This window comes from Podarcis pityusensis (assembly GCF_964106645.2).
Source record: "Podarcis pityusensis genome assembly, chromosome: 1".
In the NCBI taxonomy this organism is placed as follows: domain Eukaryota; kingdom Metazoa; phylum Chordata; class Lepidosauria; order Squamata; family Lacertidae; genus Podarcis; species Podarcis pityusensis.
Window position 1 is genome coordinate 28,677,293 of NC_138028.1, and position 18,612 is coordinate 28,695,904.

The 18,612-nt window shown below is 41.4% G+C and overlaps 1 protein-coding gene and 1 long non-coding RNA gene across 25 annotated transcripts in view; both read right to left on the reverse strand.

Annotated features, from left to right (window-relative positions):
• NRXN3 (neurexin 3) overlaps positions 1-18,612 on the reverse strand; it is a 1,227,884-nt gene that overhangs the window by 604,494 nt on the left and 604,778 nt on the right. The gene's annotated exons all lie outside the window — the stretch shown is intronic.
• Positions 16,138-18,612, reverse strand: part of LOC308459352 — a 6,534-nt gene continuing 4,059 nt past the window's right edge. The window contains exon 3 of the long non-coding RNA XR_013978022.1: positions 16,138-16,208. This is a non-coding gene — a long non-coding RNA (uncharacterized lncRNA). The remainder of the gene's footprint in view (positions 16,209-18,612) is intronic.

Sequence of the window (18,612 nt, forward strand, 5' to 3'; positions counted from 1 at the left end):
TCCCTGAACCACTTGCATCTTCAGTGTACTATTAAAAAAATTAATCCCAAACTTTACCATCCTGTTGCAGGCTATCAGTTCCTCCCACTGTATGGATTTGACAGAGCCTGTCATTTCACATATTATATTGAAGAAAAAAAACCAAATCGCAGTCGCTCTCTTAAAAGCTATAATATGATCTACTTTTCCCCCATACCATCATAAAGAAATGAGTCAGTTCACTCTAAGGCCATTTAACAAAGAGAACAAAATGACCAGGATCCTGTCATCTCTTGATCATTATCAGCTGCTATGATTAAGCTCCTCTCCAAACTCTTGACAACCGGGTTCCCTCTTTTGTCAATGTCTAAAGGCACATGCACACTGGGATGCTGCTGTAATACAATTTCTACCCATGATATCAACGGAGAAAGCCTCTCCTACTCATCTCTTATTAGTGGTTGTTTTTTTTAACCAATATGCATTGCACACATCCTTCTCTTTACAGCCTTCCAAAGTCTGCTGATGGTTAGATAATTCATTTGCCAACATGTGGCATATTACATCAAGCTATTAAGAAGCTGCAATCTGACTTGATTAAGTCACTAAGTGGCTGATAGCAGCAAGGGTCCCATTGTGTAGGGATGAAATCTTCCGTTTATTCACTTCTGTGAGCACATGACTGTGTCAGAGTGGCCTGTTCTGAGCAGCATTAGACCACCACATACCTTCCTCATTTAAGCATTTACTGCAACTGCCTCACTGAATTGAAGGCTACCTGCATAATTGTTTTCCATGTAAAGCCTCTGGCAATGTTTCAAGAGGCATATAATTCAAGGAGTGTATAAAGACCTGCCTGACCTCAGCCACGGACCACAGAAGGAGCAGCTGTAGGGAAGGAAGGACTGAGGTCCAGTGGCTGAGTACATCCTTTGCATATAAAAAGTTCCATTTTCAATCTGCTATTAGCCAACAGCAATTGGGTGTATAGATATAGATCTGGAGTAAACTGCATAGAATCCTGAAGGCACCCTTGAGAGTTCTATTATATTTTATATTTTAGTGGGATGTGTGAACAAAAAGATATTTAACAGAAGCACAACTCCCAAGAGCATTCAACTGGGAAAAGCTTGGTGCTCCTCCTCTTTTGAACTTTTTCTTTTTGGGACAAATGTCAAAATTTACTTATGATATTCCTGCTTATGAGAATCAAACATAGACAAGGTGAACTTGTTCAAAAGCTGTAATCCCCCCCCCCCAAGTTCTTTGGAGCAATTTTTTTTTCACCTTTTAAGATTTTTTTATTGAGATTTTCCAATAATACATTAAAATTACAACTCTTGGGCGATGAATTAAGAGATGTCGTACATCCTAGTTCATTTATGATGGGGGGGATTGTGAAATGTTGAAACTGTATTGCTGGACTTTCCAATGAATGTGCAATGATTAATTTAGTTAGTATTAAAGATTTTGCATTTCACCATTCTGGCATTATCAAGTTTCTTCTAGTTTTTCCTCCAGCCCCTGTTTCTTCTTGTATTTGGGTTAAGTCTCGTGGTTTTCTTTGAAGCAACCCACTTTGTGATCTGAAGATGGGCTAGAAGCATAGAGCAGCAGATCCTTCATTGCATTTACATCCCTTTTTTACTACGCCAGCTTTAAGTTTCTGCAAAAGAGTTGTATGGGTCAAATCTCTTTCCAGTAAATGGTCTAGCCTAGGAGCCAATAGGTCTATGGCTGCTCTAGCTATGCCCACTACCACATTTTCAGGACTTTGGGCTACTGCTGGTGATATCACCTCCAGCAGTATCTTCTCACCAGCCAGCACTTTCAGCAGACACAGCAAGGATCCTCTGCAATAACAGAAGTGAGAAGACTGCCCTTCCTCACCCACAATGTAGGAGACCATCCTATCACTTCTGGGATGCAGTTCCATCAAATAGAAGGCAGCCAGAACTAAGAGTGGCAGATGTATGTTTCCCCATCCATGACATATCTCCAAACCCCATTTAGGCCAAAATCGACCACTGGTGTACACAATTTTGCATGCACCTATTCAGATGGAACTCTTAAAGTTGGTGCTGCATGACGACTAGCAACATGGAAGATAGCTAAAACTTATCAGATGGTGTGGAGATCCAGGAAAGCATAGGGGAGAGGGATGTGGTAAAGTCCAACTAATTGAAAAGCCAGAAGCCACAGAGGTGGTGGTTATGAACTGCTACTTGGGAAGCACTGAAGCGACTACCACAAGTGGGAAATAAAATTCTCCCTTGCTCCAGACTCAAAAGAACAAAATTCAACTCAGCTGCAGATTCCATGGTTTCACGATTACATCCAATATTGCTCTTCCCATTTGTTCACAAAATATGGATGCAGCACATTAAAGATTCATCCACACAGTCCCCCTTTGCCCTTGCTTCTCCCTTCTTTTCAGAGAAGCAATCTTCAAATTATTAGCTTTGTTTGGCAAATAATCATTGCTATCCATAGCAATTACGGCAACGCCAAATTCCTCTGCAGAGATTGCCGAGTCATCTGCACCCCAGAAACTTGTTTGGGTTCAAAGGTCTTCATTTTTCTACTCTGCATTGAACACACACACACACATACAGTATGAGAAAGACAGAGAAGCAGACAGGACCAAGGTAGAGACATACAACAGAGACAAAGGAAGGAAGAATAGGAGCGCATTTGTATTACAGTACTACAAACGCTTTGATTGCTCTAATTACACCTAAAGGAAAACAAAACTGTTTTCCTGGTTGCAAGCGCATGAATAATTAACTGTTGAGGAAGGAAAGAACGAAACACAGGAAAGCTACAACAGCCTAACAAAGTCAAGCTGCAGGCAAATCCTCTAGGAACTGAGGCCTGTCATCATCCTCTGCTTGCATTTCAATATAGTTGTGTGAAGGTGATACAGAAGGTTTTGTCTTCACCTCCCAGTCCACAAAGCCTGGTCCATAGCTCTCTCATCTCAGGCTATGACTGAGCAAAGAAGAAAATGGATGTGTGGCACATCTCAATTGTGGCTTCCTCATAAAAGGCAAAGGGCATAATCTGGAGGAAGGTGTCGGGACAGGTAGCCCTTAAGCCCAATTGCCCGGGGGGGGGGGCTGGCATATTTATCTCCAGGAGTCACACCCTTTACTGAGTTGTTGTGTAGGCAGCGAGCCTGGCATAGGCTCCTTTGGGACGAAATGTGGGGTGTAAATTTAATAGAATCAGTAAATAAGCACATGGAGAGAATATGGGAGTGCTGGGCTCCAGGCCAGGTGGAGTTTAATGCTCTGCTCTACTCAGTAAGGATGCACAGTCAAAGACTTATAGTCAGGTTCAGAGAGCATTAAAGGGCTCAGTTGAGAGACTGAGCTGTTTCTAACACAATCATCCAACTCCTGGGCTCTGTCCATGGTCCTGAAATACCTACCACCCATCTTTCCAGGAATTCTAATATTGCTTGGACCCTGTCTGTCTCTTTCCTGCTCTGCTCTTTGCACTGCCATATTTGCATCCTCCTGACTTGCCCATGACATTTGTGTTGCCAGAACAGGACACCAGTATCACAACAGCAGACTCTGCTCCCCTTGCGCACATTCTGACACATACATGCAACGTGCCTATATGTGTAGGTACTTTGCATGCATGTGGCAGAATGTTGCTCTCCTGCAAACATTTGGAGTGCCCACCCAGCTGAAAGGGGTTTTTGCCTCTAGTTATTTTGTAACTTTCCTTATGCCACTTTCAATACTGGAATGCAACATAGTATGCAAACCAACAAGCAACAAAATGAAAAACAATATAAAAATTATATTGCAAATGTTTTTGCCTTCTCATTACTCCCTTCCTTGAACTCTGCCTACCAACAATGCTCACTTACTATGCTCAGCCAACACTGGAAGCCATCTTTCAGTTAGAGCTGCTGCACAAACATTTTTCTACAGTTACTGGGGGTTGTTTGCTGGATTTTAATGAACTGCATGTGCTTTCTATTCATTTTTTTAAACAACCTACCTTTATGCTCTTAAAAATGTTGTATGTGGGCTTGGATACCTCTTTTGTGTAACACACAACTAACAAGATGAGGAGGAGGAGGAGGAGGAACAATAACAATTCCCACGCATCACCAACAGGCTTGTACTTGATAAATCCCTGAGGAATTGAACCCAACATGTCATACCTGCAGAGCCATTGTCCTGGTTCCCATCTTTTAGAAAGCAGGTTCTTAAACTTGTTGAGCCAATAATCTGATCTTGTCAGGAGCAGCAACTTATAGTATGATATCAATAATGAAACTCCTGGAAATACAATGGCTACTTTCTGGAGTAATGGAGTGAAAAATAAATGAGTGTCAAGTTAATAACAATTTCAAGGAGAAACCACAGCTTGTGAGAAGTTTTAATTATAATTCCATCCATTTTTATTGAACCATTGTAGGGCGACTAGGGCAGAAAATACAACCTGATGCAGATGTGCAAATGGAAACAGGAGATGGATCTATCCTGAACGTGGGGTTGAAGGGGAGGGGTCTCCTTGTTGCAAAGCAGTAAAAACCCTTCCTAGTAATTAATCAAGTGATCAGAAGCCTCATTTCCCCCCTTACCCATGAGTTCAGCTAACACTGGCATGACATTAAATAACCAGCGGCTAAAGAAAGCAATTTCCAAATTATGGATGTTTAGCAAAATAAATGAACATGCTCAATAAGAAGTGAGGCTGACAAGAGAGAGGGAGAGAATTCATGTGCCTGGTTATTTATTTATTTCACCTCTGGAAATAAAAGCTTTGTGGAGTTCAAAGCTGCAATTGCTACATGTGCCGTGATGGATTAGCTCTGGTAAGCTGAAATAAACAGCCATCTGTCTTCTTGCCCACATTGGTGCGAGCTTACTGTACAGTGCATGGAGACAAAACACACACAAAGCCCCCCCCCCCAACAATTCAGAATCTGGGGCTATAGTTGCTGAGCCCTTGCAAAATGACCTGCGGTCCAAATGAAACCAAACAGTGGCTTGGAAAGGCAGACTGCTCCCTGCCACTTTGTTTTTCTCTCCCAATTCGATGTAAAAACAGATATTTCATAGATTCTTACTACTTTGGGAATATCGCCAGAAACCAAATGTTTTCAAAGGGTCATGAAAACTGAGCAGGTATTTCTTAAGACTATGTATAGCAGAAAGCATTTCACACATTCTCCTCCTCTCATACAATTCCAAGTGTTGGTTTTAACCTACAAAGCCCTATATGGCTCAGGGCTCAAATACTGGAGGGGTCACCTCTCCTGACATGATGTTATATTCCTCACCTGCAGCCGTTTTCCATATGTCCCTAAAGAAGTCTGGAAGGTAGAACCACATCCCCAGTGAGGCCTGCCTTACATGAACTGTAAAAACCTTCCAGAACCAAGTTAAGACCTTCTTCTTTTCCCAGGTGTTTGAAAGGTTCTGCTGTGTCATCATGGTCCATAGACTGCTGAAGTGCTATTGCTGTTGTTGATGTGATTTGTGATTTTGCTTTTCTTTTAGTTTATTGGCGATAACTAAGCTTTTAATTTTCTATTTTGATTCTGTCCATTAGTCAGCTAGAGACTGTTTCTATTAGGCAATAAAATAGTAATAATAATAGTAATAATAATGCAAGCAGCGGATGGGTGAACGTTGTGCAACAGAAGAATCTAATGCAATGGTTGTGCCAACAGAAACTTGCTGCACAACACAATGTGCAATCTATTGCTTCACCAGCAACCTGCTTAGGTAGTGTCTCATGCAACAATGTACTCCTGGTGCAAAATATTTCACCAGTTGAACAAGCATGCTGCTAAGTGACTTTAAATTGGAGCTACATTGGATATAACCCAGAGATTCCTTGTAGCACAGAAGGAGAGAAAGCAAACAAGATGTTCTGTCATATTCTATTGCTTCTTTACAGGTTATCTTTGACTCTAAAATCCCTTGCCCACCAGGAGATCACTCTAGCCCAGCACTGCATTTCTTCAATCACCTCAAAGTAGCAGCCACTGCAAAGCACACGTCAAGAATGATACTTAAGATATAGGCATGTCATCAGTCTCTCCCTAGGATGAAGCTGACACATTATCCAAGGAGCATATCCCACAAGCTGTGCAACACTGTAGATATATTTAAGTTGGGGGTGGGGTGGGGGTTTAAGAGAAAGAGAAATCTTTCTTTTTCCAAGATCTGAATCTAAAAGGCTTTGCTAGAAGAAGTGGTCTGATACACAAATATTGAGAAAAAGAAAACTCTGCACCAGCTTCCCTCATTGGGCTGCTAGATGTTGTCGGACTCAACTCCCATCAGCCCTAATCAGCATGACTAATGGTTGGGGGTGATGGCAGTTGCAGTCAAAAACATCTGGAGAGCACCAGGTTGCAGAAGATGCTTTACACTTAAAAACCAAGGGTTCTGCTTTGATTGCTGAAGCATGACTGATATTAGCTGAATTGCATGAGCCATGGGTATTTCCAGACTTATAGAATTTCTTGTTGAAAGTCATAATGGGAAAGATTCCTTTTAATTTTCTTGCTTCTGAGCGGACTTCGGTTTTTAATCCTGACATCTATTTTCTGAAGAAGAATAACCTGTCATAGGTAAACTTCTCTTGGAATCAGACACTAGGAAAAGATATAACATTGTCTCTGCACCCAAGCTTATCTGGTGGCCACAACTTCACTCTTAAGAACATAATGTAGAATTAGTAACAATCTCTCTCCAAAATGATGCCCTGCCTTGTTGGTTGTGGGGTTGGAATAGGGATAGTTGGGTCAGTCTAGTTCCTGCCTATGTACATGTGTTCATTCATAAACCGGCTCTGCCACATTGATGCAATAAACTGTGACAGTTTTTCCTGATGGGAAAGAAACATGAGGCCAAAGCAGCTGGAAAGAGAAGCTGGCAGTGGCACTTGGCTATCCATTTAGCTATAGCCCATTTTTATAGCTACATTCCCATAGCTAACACCTCCTTGGTACATCAGTTCATAGAATCATAGAATTGCAGAGTGGGAAGGAACCAGGAGGATCATCTAATCCAACCCAGCAAGACAAGGATCTTTCACTCAATGTGTGGCTCGAACCCACAACCCTGAGATTAACAGTCTCATTCTCTACCGACTGAGCTATCCCTCAAGGACTTACTTGTCTTTCCATGCATCTTTCAATGCTTATCTTCCACTTTGCTTTCTTAGGGCCCCTTCTCTTATTCCAAAGTGCCTCCATACAATGTAACCCAGGGCATTCCCTGAAGTATGTGTGCCAGGGGTCACACAGAGCATGCCATAGCACCACTTGGTACAACCATAGTTTTCCAATAACCGTAGAGGCACTTTTCCAGCTCCACCCCTACCTGCTTCTGATAATAGCTACTGAGAAGCCACAGCTTTGCCTGTCAGAGGCACTGGGTCATGTTACATCCTCCTGAGTGTTGTCAGAATGTCCAGTGTGGTGGAGTCACTTGAGACTCTGCAGCACAGACCAAAAGGATATATCTCTCACTGAGCTTCCTTAGTATTTTATTTTTCTCACCTTCACTGCTTTTTTGTGACCTAATGGCCCAGGGCTGTGGTTATACTAATGATTTTTTTATACTGAAGCCACAGAGCGTGGAGTGTTTTCAGAGAGGTTAGCAGACTGGAGAGTAATTCAAAAGCAAAACAAAACTAGCAGTTGAATTTCAGCTTCTCTGCCCATCTCATCAGTGTTTCCTGATTCAAATCTAGACAGATTACCATCATACAGTGCCTAGAGACAACAAAGCAGAAGTAGCGATCAGACATAGGACAGAGCATGTATACATAAATGCCACATGCATGATCTTGATATTGCTAATATATCTTGATAGAAAGCAGACTGCTCCCATATGGAGTCAATAAGGTCTGCTTGTCAAACGAATATCAGCGATCTGAGCCTAAATATGGATGCTCATTCTTCTGTCACATTGAATGGTTACAATTCTCTTTGCCTAAAATAAGGCGCATTGCCATGCAATATGCTGATAAACGGCTATTTTGGGGTTGCTAGTGGAGTTTATGTGGTCCCAGGGCTTAGCCCTAGAATGTTTTCCCACTGCCACTGTTCAAAAGTGTGGAATGCTTTTGAGCAGGTACAGAATGCCATTCGAGTAACAACCTCCAACTATTCATTATCTGGGATTTAGGAGGACAAAGGAGACAATTATTATTATTATTATTAGTAGTAGTAGTAGTAGTAGTAGTAGTAGAACTAGAAGTAGAAGTAGTATACTGGCCTTTACCTGTAGATCTCTGGGTGGTTCACAGCATAAAAAGTTAATGGGTGTTATATTTAGACTGGCATGCTGACACTACCAGCAAGGATTTCCAGCTTTCCTTTTGGTAGGTTTCCATTGCCTAAAACAGTTGCCAGGTACACAGAAATATAGTGGGAGACACTTTCCCAATGACTCATCTCCATGCCAGAAAAAGCTTGATCCACCAACTTTCCGCCTATCAGATAGTTGTTAAAGTTACAAGAGGACCCTATCATGAAAAAGAAAAGGTGTTCTATTCATCTCTCTCTCTCTCTCTCTCTCCCCAAAGGAATGTCCTCCCCAAAATGTGTCAGCATTTCAGTGCACCTTTCTCTTAATAAATACATTTAATGCAACTTTGTCCGATGCACACGTTTTTGTAAGCAACAGAATGTTATTTGCACTAATATTTGCATTTCTTTGCCCACTTTCCCCTAAAGTACACATTTTTAAAACTGGAGTACCGCATCCCAAAATTCACAAAGGACTTAATTTCTCCCCCATCCTTATCTGAGTTAAATATTATTCCACCTACTGTAGGTTAGTATTGCCTACACCAACTGGCAGTGGCTCTTCAGTATTTTGGATAAGGGAGCCCATGTGGTGTAGTGGTTAAGAGCGGTAGACTCGTAATCTGGTGAACTGGGTTCGCATCTCCACTTCTCCACATGCAGCTGCTGGGTGACCTTGGGCTAGTCACACTTCTCCAAAGTCTCTCAGCCCCACTCACCTCACAGAGTGTTTGTTGTGGGGGAGGAAGGGAAAGGAGATTGTTAGCCACTTTGAGACTCCTTAGGGTAGTGATAAAGCGGGATATCAAATCCAAACTCTTCTTCCCCAGCCCGAGTTAGTAATGTTAGGGATTGAACCATGGACCTTCTGGATGCAAAGCATGTGCTTTGCAGCTCTTCCCAAGACACTGCCTCTTAGGCTAACAACCTCATGGGGTTGCTGTGAGAGTCATGTATCCTGTTTGGAGATCCTTGGAGGAAGGCTGGGATATAAAAGTGATAAGTAAGTAAGTAAGTAAGTAAGTAAGTAAATAGGGTGTGTCTGTGTGAAGGCACTCCTATTAATAGGAAGGAAAGGCTGATCCATATTGCTTTATGAAATAATGTATTAGCAGATAAAAGCTCCAGGTGCTTATGAAGTATCTCAGTCAGGAAAACCACAAGTTCATTGGCAAACAGCTACTGGACTGTCTATTGCTTGCCAACTTCTGTATTGTATGACTGATTAGGGATTGCAGACATCAGGAAAGACCTATCATCAGGTCCTGTGCAGAAACTGTCAATTGCCAAGGAAGGAAGGATCTTTGCAATATATGCCAGGCTCGGCAGTTTCCCAAATGATGTGGCTAACAGTAGCAAGACAGTCCTTCAAAGGTTGCAGTAAGGAGAGGTGTAAGGCAAAGCTGCAATAGACATCAGGTCTGCAGGAAGGAAACGAACTGTGCAACCCCAGACATGTCTACTCAAAAGTAGGTTCCACTGAGTTCAGTGAGACTTCATCTCATGTAAGAATGCAGTCTAAGCAAGACAAACTTGATTATGGCTATAGTATATGCATTAAACAATATTTGTTAACTCCCATTTCATTTTCTGCTGGTCTTTTGATTTAGCAGAGTCCCATCCTTAAAACGAATCCCTAGTTAGCTTTTATGATAAATGGTATATTTATTTCCAGTTACCATTTCAGCAGCCCTAATGGAGGGAGGCTTGTGCAACAGCCAAAAACAAACCAAAAGAGAGAGCGAGAAAGAGAGATGCAGGAGTTTCGACCTGACAGGTTATTTTGCTGCAGTAATTAACCAGGCGTTAACAAAAATACATTGCTGCATTATTTATTCCCAGCTCAGCATTGGTACTTCTGTGTGTCCAAGTGACTTGGAAATACTTCCACTTAACCAAGAAGATTTGCAGTAGTAAGATAATAAGTTCATAATAGTACACGGCTCACCTTTCCCCCCCCCAAGAGTTTCCATTAATGGATCTGAAAGTGTAATGGGAACTGTTACCATTACCTGCTGAGCTACGGTGGGAAATGCAACAAATATTTAATGGCTGTCCATTTATTTACTCACCACAGAAATGCAGACATTTCGCTTTAGATGGTAAGGTCATAAGCATTTGAGGCTTATACAAGCTCTGTGCAGACTGTCAACCAGGGATAAGATGTGAGGAAGGCATAGGGGTCGGGTCCACTTTCCTTACCCACGTCACAGTTCTTCTTTTTTAAAAAAAATACTTGCATTTTCAAAAACAGGAACAGAGAGCATATTTAACCCCCTCCCCTCCCCCTGTCCCACTTACAGCTTTGTACCAAATACAGTATGTATGCATATACCATATGACTCCCCTTCCACACTTTTCCTGGTTCCTTTGCTTTTCTACTACTCTACGTAATGTTTTTAATCATCCAATTTGTTATCTATTAAATACTCTATCTATTTCAGCTCTGTTGCATCTACTCAAGACCTGCTAAACTATGTATTTCTTTAAACTGGTTCTTAAAATATTCAATAAACATTGTCCATTCCTCCTCATATTCCTTATCTTCGTTTTCTCTTATCCTGTTCATCAGACCAGCCAGTTCAGCATATTCAAACATTTTACCTTGCCATTCTTCCTTCGTGGGTACTACATTTGTTCTCCACCTTTGTGCCAATAAGGTTCCAGCTGCTCCCCCCATCACCAGGGACAGTTCTATCATTAGGCAGAATGAGGCAAGCACCTCAACAGGGAAAAGCTGAAGGTGACACTGGCAGCAGACCCTGCCAATTCTTCCTGAACCTCCTCACCATTCATCTCTGGAAGACACAGCTATGTATGCCGCACAACCTTTCATTCACTTCCTAAACTAGCCTGCTTCCTCAAGTGTACACCCCATTGCCAATGCTGAAGGGATGTTGTCAGTCCAGTTCACATCTGTATATGGAATAGGGATGGCACCATTTTGTCTTTCACCTCAGACAGCAAAATGGCATGTCTCCTGCATGATTCTAACCACACCACTGCTTTCATATATTGCACCGCAGATCAAATGTCCTCATGGGGCTATTGAGTCTGACCATTGGCCATCTATTTTAGTATATCTGACTTCAAGCTAGCAGGGGATCTGTCTCTGAATTTTCAGGCAGCAGTCCAGTAACGCTTGATGCAGCATCATCTCACCTCCCCACAAACAAATAAGAATCCATTTCCAATTAATAGATGCCATCTAACCTCTCTGCAAACATTATTCAGGACGAAAGCTCTATAAGCAGGTCATCTGGAAGCAAGCTTAGTTTCTCTGAACAGAGAATGGAATGGGTATGTCAAGAACTGTCTCCTCCCCTGTGAACAGGCCCTTGAGAACTAATCAAGAACAGGCCTGTTACAGGTCCTCTACCCTGTGAGGTTTGGAGAGAGAGGCATAGAGAGTCAAGCCTTCTTGTTAATAGCAGCACCCAAATTGTGGCTCTCACTACTGCCATCCATCTCTTGGGGTATATCATTTGAATGCAGGTTTTATGGCATAGTTCACTGCTCCCGGTGTGTGCGCCATAACTATTCCTGTTGCAATTTTAGTCCTTTGTGTCATTGCTGTGCATTTTGTTCTTTGATTATTGTTTCACATTGTTTGATGATACCTGGCAGTAAGCTGTCCCGGAGACCTCTTTTGGGCAGGAGGGCATAAGAGAGTCACAATTTAATAAAACAAATAAGCAGAAACCCACCTATTATTTGAACATTCTGAAATGCACATTGACAGTACCATAAAAGTAGCTGCAATGTGCTGGGAAGCAAGATCCACTTATCAGTCTACAATTCAGCTTTATTACAAAGGCCTACTAATACACGCCATAGCTCATTCCAAATAGCTGCTTAGTCCATTCCGAACTCAGAAACCATTTCTTCTTTTTTATTTGTTTCAATTAAAAGACGGACCTTGCAGGAGCTTAGCTCTAATGGCCAAATTGACTGAATATATTTGTCTACAATTTGGTAAACAATGATACAAGACTTGGAAAAGGGAAAAAAACTCTCGGGTACCATTGATTCCATACACAATGAACCAAATGAATGTACACATTAATTCATATAAGGTCACAGGAAGCTGCCTTTACCAAGCCAGACAATTGGCCCTTCACAGTATTGTAATGGCTTCCCAGGGTTTCAGGCAGGAGACATTCCCTGCTGAACCTGGAGATTCCTGGGACTGAGACTTGCTGCATGCAAAGCAGACGCCCTACCACTGAGCTACAACCCTTTAGTTATATATAAAATTTCCCCCTTCTTTTTGCATAGGTTTCTTTTTAAAAAACTAGTAAAATCCATTCTGGGCTACATTTTATGTAACTTGCTGCTCTGCTAAACAACTACAAGAGCAGCACATTCATATATTTTCTTTGTTTGGAGTGTGACACTGAAAAGTTGTTACATTTGGTAGGGTGAAACAACTTTTGTGACACTGTTAAATAATCAAATTTATGGTGCAGGCATGTCAGGAGTTCAGTGGGGCTTATTTCTACTTAAGTGGTTATAGGATTGCAGTCTTTATGCACCAGATAAAGCTATAGTGCTGCTGTAAGGAGGGAAATAGGGAAAGCTGGGGAACTTGCAATAAATGTTTTAAAACTGGGGGGGTCCAGGGGGCTAGATGACATCAGTGTTTCCCCTTCATCTTCTCTCCCTGAGCATCTTCAAAATCTACCACAGAGGGTCCTCCAACCTACTTAAACCAATTATCCACTTTTCTCTTTGGGAGCATCCCACAAGCAGAGGTCTGTTTATGGAGACTCTAGATCCTACACATTTTTGTAAAAGGTTTTCACTAGCAAGATTTGCATCCCTAAATTACAGTCCTATACATACTGGTAACAAATGTTTAAATCTTACTCAAGTCTCTGGGGCTGATGCATACACACTTGCAACTTAATAGGACTTTGTCCTATAGATTGCTATGCATAATGATGGCGCTCTCTATGAGCCATCAAAAGTTAGCAGCAACTGAATCTAACTTGGCCACAAAGTTTCCATTCCAGTCAATGGAATTCAGACGGGCAGTATTGCGTCTTGCTGTAGTCAAGGCTCACTTTCGTCACACAGAAGGACAAATGTCAGCAACTAATTGCCTGTGAGTAAGCCCAAAAATGTAGACTGCTAATTGTAAAATGAATCACAAAAGTGTTCTACTGAAGGCCAATTTCCAAAGTAAAATGAAGAATTTAACAAATGATGGTGATGACAGTAATCACAATGATACATGAGTTTTCACAACTTTTATCTTCTTTATTCCAAAGACTGGGGTTAGTGAGTCAGAGAAGTAGGACTCAACCCAAATCTTTCCTTATAAAAGCATATCACCCAAACCAATTGTGCCATACATCTATTTACTATTTAAAAGTTACCTACTAGCTTGATTTCTGTAACTTCCATCAATTCCCATGGGCCTTGTATCAGAGAACTTCTCAATGGAGTGTCCCCCAAATTTCTTAAGAAAAGAAACACTGTTGCAAGCAGTGCCTTTAAATACTTATAACTGGCCATGGTGCATTAACATAACATTTGCTATGCCAGCAAGTTTGGCTTTCTGCTGCGTTTCCTGTATTGTAGTTTTATTGTGTAGCTGTGGCTGTGTTTTGATTTTGATTTTATGAGCCCGCATTAAGGAAAGTTGGAGCAATAAAGCATGATTGATTGACAATGTGTCTCAAAGCGTGACATTGCACCAAAGTGTCATGTTACCTATTAGTGCTGCAAGTCGAGAGAAATTTCTTTTGCTGTGCTCCTTACATCCATCTTCGCACAGGCTGCAAACAAACTTTAGAAATTCATTACACAGAATATTTTGTGAAATAAATGGGAGGAACCAGAGATGATGGCATTTCCCTGGGCGTCACAGAAGCAAATATGTTGCCATGTTTGAAGGGGCCCAGGGAAAGGTGATGTCCTGGGTGCCCCATGCTACCTCGCTGCCTCTCCCCCTCATCCTCCCCTGCCAGAGGTCCTACTGTCCTTTTAAAGCCTTTGCTTGGTGAGGGGACCACTGTTCTCCCTCCTCACCACTCAGTGCTGTTATTCTCCCATCTCTGGATGCTCCAGAAGTCCAGTTGGCTTTGCAGCTCCAAAGGTGGCCTTCTATTGCCTGAACTCGCTGCCACTCTTGCCTTGGGGAAAAGATATATATTAAAATGGTGCAAAGCTGCTTCCTACATGGTGCAGTCTGCTTCCTACATGGTCAGCTTGATGCCAGCCCCACCTCTGGCTGTGTTTGGGGCAGCTTCCAAGCTCTTTTTAACATTCAGCACTTCTTCATTGCACAAATGAGTCTCACCTAAGGCTTGGCAGGCCAGGCTATTTGTTTCCCGGTTGCCTTTGCTCTATAAACCAGCAGATGGTTTTACAGCTTAGGGCCGGAGTGCTTGCATTAACCTTTCAAGCCCTGCTCCGGCTTCCCTTTTACTAGAGTCCTGCCAGCCCTGTAAACATTCATTCCCGCACTGATTCTCACCTTGCCTCTTGTTCTCTCCAGCAACCTTTCCCCTTCTCCTTTTATTAGTCAACCCACTGGTAATTTCTTTAAAAATTATATTTCCTGGGTTTATGTCTACTGCTTCATCATGCTTATCTCCTCCTTCCCTGCACTCTGCATGGCTTGATCTCTTATCTGGAATCATGACTGTATATTTCTAGGTCTTAATGATTTAAAAAGCCAGTGTTTCCATTTCTCACTTAATTGGGGGCATTTGTTTATAAACAACTGAGCTCAAACAATGAATGTTGCCATTGTCTGACTTCCCATTTAGAGGTATTTCACAGCCTCACAAAGAGATCACTGACATTTATTCCAGCCTATCTTCCACTAATGTCCAGCATGTGCTTGTGTGCGTAAATCACATATAGCCATTGTGTTACCTTCCAGGTGATGTTGACTACACTCCCATCTGCCCCAGCATGCATGGCCAATAATCAGGGATGGTAGTTGTAGTCTGCAATATTTTGAAGGCAGTATATTGTCTCCCCTGATACTCCCTCAACATACACAGTTTCAACTGGCTACTGGCTTGGGCCCTGAAATCATCTTTATAGGCTCCTTCTAATAAAATACAATCATAATGTGGGACAGGATGTGAGGCTACAAAACAGTTGTTGTGCTGCCACCGTCTATTTCATTACTTTGCACCTAGCTGGAGGAAGTGTGTAGTGAGCTGCTTAACCGGAATTATTAAAATAAATATATCAGTAATTTAAATGCCCACCCTCAGCCCTATGTAAACATTTTCCTTGGGAATTCATGAAAATTAGATAAGCATTTGGCAAAACCTTCTTGCATGTGAAATTCCTATATTCAAGTCATTATGTAAGAGGCTTTTTAAAAGTTGTGAGGAACCTTAGAATTAATCTGTGCAGGTGTGGGGAGAGATCACATCAGAAACAATTAATATACAATATATTAAATATTTTCTGACATACTCGTCTTTGTATGTTTAATTCTGTTGCAGTATAACACAAAAGGCCCCCTGTTGTCCTAAATAGACACAATTGTGAACTGCTTGTTGTCCCACACTTTAGAGTGGGTAATTTTTACTATTATCAGAATTTTCCAGGTACTTTGAAGCCATTTATCCATTGCTGGCAAGCTTGGTTTCTTCCTATATTTTACAATCAATATATCTGAGCATTGATAAGCAGGTTGTTTATCAAACACTGATTTATTGCTCAAGCAGTCCCAACAACAAAAACATTGGTTTTAGGAGTACAATTTCTCCTGTTTTCTCTTTGATAATTCTATCACTACATTTCCAGAAAGTTCTTGGGTGAGATTCAATGAAGTTCAATAGGCTGTCTGCTTGCGTAACACGGCTTCTCCTTTGTCTGCTTCTCCTGCAGCCTGGGCCCACCTCCAATCTGTTCCAGAGGGTTGGGGGGGGCTCCAAAAAAAACCTGGGGTTGGATGGCACTGGAGGTGGGAGAGGAGGAAGGTGAAGTCATGCTGAAGTGGGGTTTTTTTTTTTGTGCAAATAGGCAGACATCACAGGATATCGCCCATTATATATTTACATGGCTACTAGGTATTAACAAATAATGTGATTTGATCTTCGTGTCACCAATAACATGCATGATGTAGGTCTCCCCCCCCTCTTTTTTTGAACACACAATCTTACTATTTAAGTGACATATGTTTACCCATGTAAGTGCCATTTGATTCAATGTGGCTTATTCCAAGGTAAATATGAATAATAATAATAATTATACCCCATCCATCTGGCTGGGTTTCCCCAGCCACTGTGGGCAGCTTCCAGCAAAATATAAAAAAATAATAGGATTGTAGCCCCCATACAATTTCCTTTTGACCTTACTCACAACTCGCATGTGTTTGCCATATATATATATATATATATATATATATCATATAAATTTATCTTCTGACTTTCTTTCATATCTTTAACAATTCTGTCCCATTCATTTATCTTATTCTAAATCTAAATTTCTGTTTTCACCATGATAGTTAACAATAAACAATATAATCTCATCAATACAACATCAATAAAAATAAAGCAGTGTAAAAACCATCACACAGATGCTACTAAAACATTAAGTAAGAATGGGATAATTTTCCTTTCACATCTCCCCAAATGCCTACATGAATAATAAGGTCTTCAATGACCTCTTTAATGCTAGCACTGAACATGTCTATCATACTTCTGATGGCTGAGCATTCCACAAGGAGGTCATCACCACCAAGAATGTCATGTGCCTTCTGCCACTCAATTTAACTTTGGATAATTCTGGCACACAGCGGAGCCCCATCTGTTGACCAAAGTGTGTTTGGATGTTCATTTGACACTCGTGGGGCATTGTAGCACTGAGAAATCACTGCTTCTCTTGACCCACCTTATTCTTCCACCCTACAAGATCTCTTGATGCTCTCGTGATACTTTGCTGAATAAGGAAGGTCTGAGTTCATAACATTCAACAGATGCTGCAGAGATGTACAACATGAGATAAACTCAAACACACTTTCCCCCCCATAATTCTTTTAAACATGAACAACAAAAACTACTTTGCACACAAGGGCAGCATTGAGGTCATGCCCAAAGAGAGGTGCAAAGGGCATACGTGAAGATATATCTGCTTTATTTTTTACATATTTTCATTCATGTATGCAATATATAGATAGATAAACACACACACACACACATACACACACCAACAACAACAACTACTTTACCTTCCCTTTCCGATTCCCAACTTATACGGCCGCAAACCTCCTTTGCTCACAGAAAATGAATGCTCAATTCTTAACACCATATTAAGTTTTATGTGCACTAAATTTCACCAGAGGAGAATAAACAGTTTGTCTGCTCTCCATCTTTTCATTCTGCATTTTTATGCCTCGAGGTTTTTGCTTGTTAGACTCTAGGGGTTAGGGAAAAATATTCTGAACAGTTTTACCTGCATAAACACCCTATAAATTACAGATGATATTTATTGGCCTCCTAGGAAAGTCACTATATTGGAACTAGCAGGAGGGGGAAATAACTTTTAGATAGACAGACAGATACAGTTAATAGATAGATGCTCCGACAATACATATCTATATCTACCGATTATGTCCTCCTTCCATTCCCAATGCTATACGTGACTTTAATTAACTTGTCTGCCATTTGGAATTCTAGTGGGATACAATGCAAGGAGGATCATTAAACCCAATCATATTTTCAGCCTCGCCTGATATTTCACTAGAGCTATTCAAATCAATTTACCCAACAGAGACATTTGTCCCTGGCCTGTCACCACAGCCCATACTGAGAGTCCTGCACTTCTTTATCTTTTGGCAAGGCCATCATAAGCAAGCGACACAAAGGGTGATGTATGGGAACTCAAATAAGTTATAAATCCTCCATCCCTTCATCAGCTGTCAAACGGAGAGAATTTACGCCAGCTGGCCTTGGCAACAGCTGCCTGGCTATGCTTAGAGAAAGTCAGCTTTAAGATGACACACACTTGGAGGTGAAGAATTTCTCCGCATTCAGAATCCGGGTGCAGGAGGTTGGAGAGAAGAAAAGGAAGTAACCTCAGCAACAGACACACACACACACTATTCCCCCTGGGTGGTCTTGCAATATGAGCATGACGGCACAAGCCACAACAAGCACACCCCCCACAAGTACATATAAAGGTCACAATAATTTGCACACGTTGAACAGAAGAAGGAGAATTCAGAGCCTTTTGGTTTGACACCAGCAGCTCATATCTGTTAGGAATGGCATATAAAAACAACAACAAGCTTGTTCCAGTGATGGGGAAATCTATCAGTTTTGGTTTCTTGCAGTTTCTCATTTTTCCACTCTTAAGTTCAC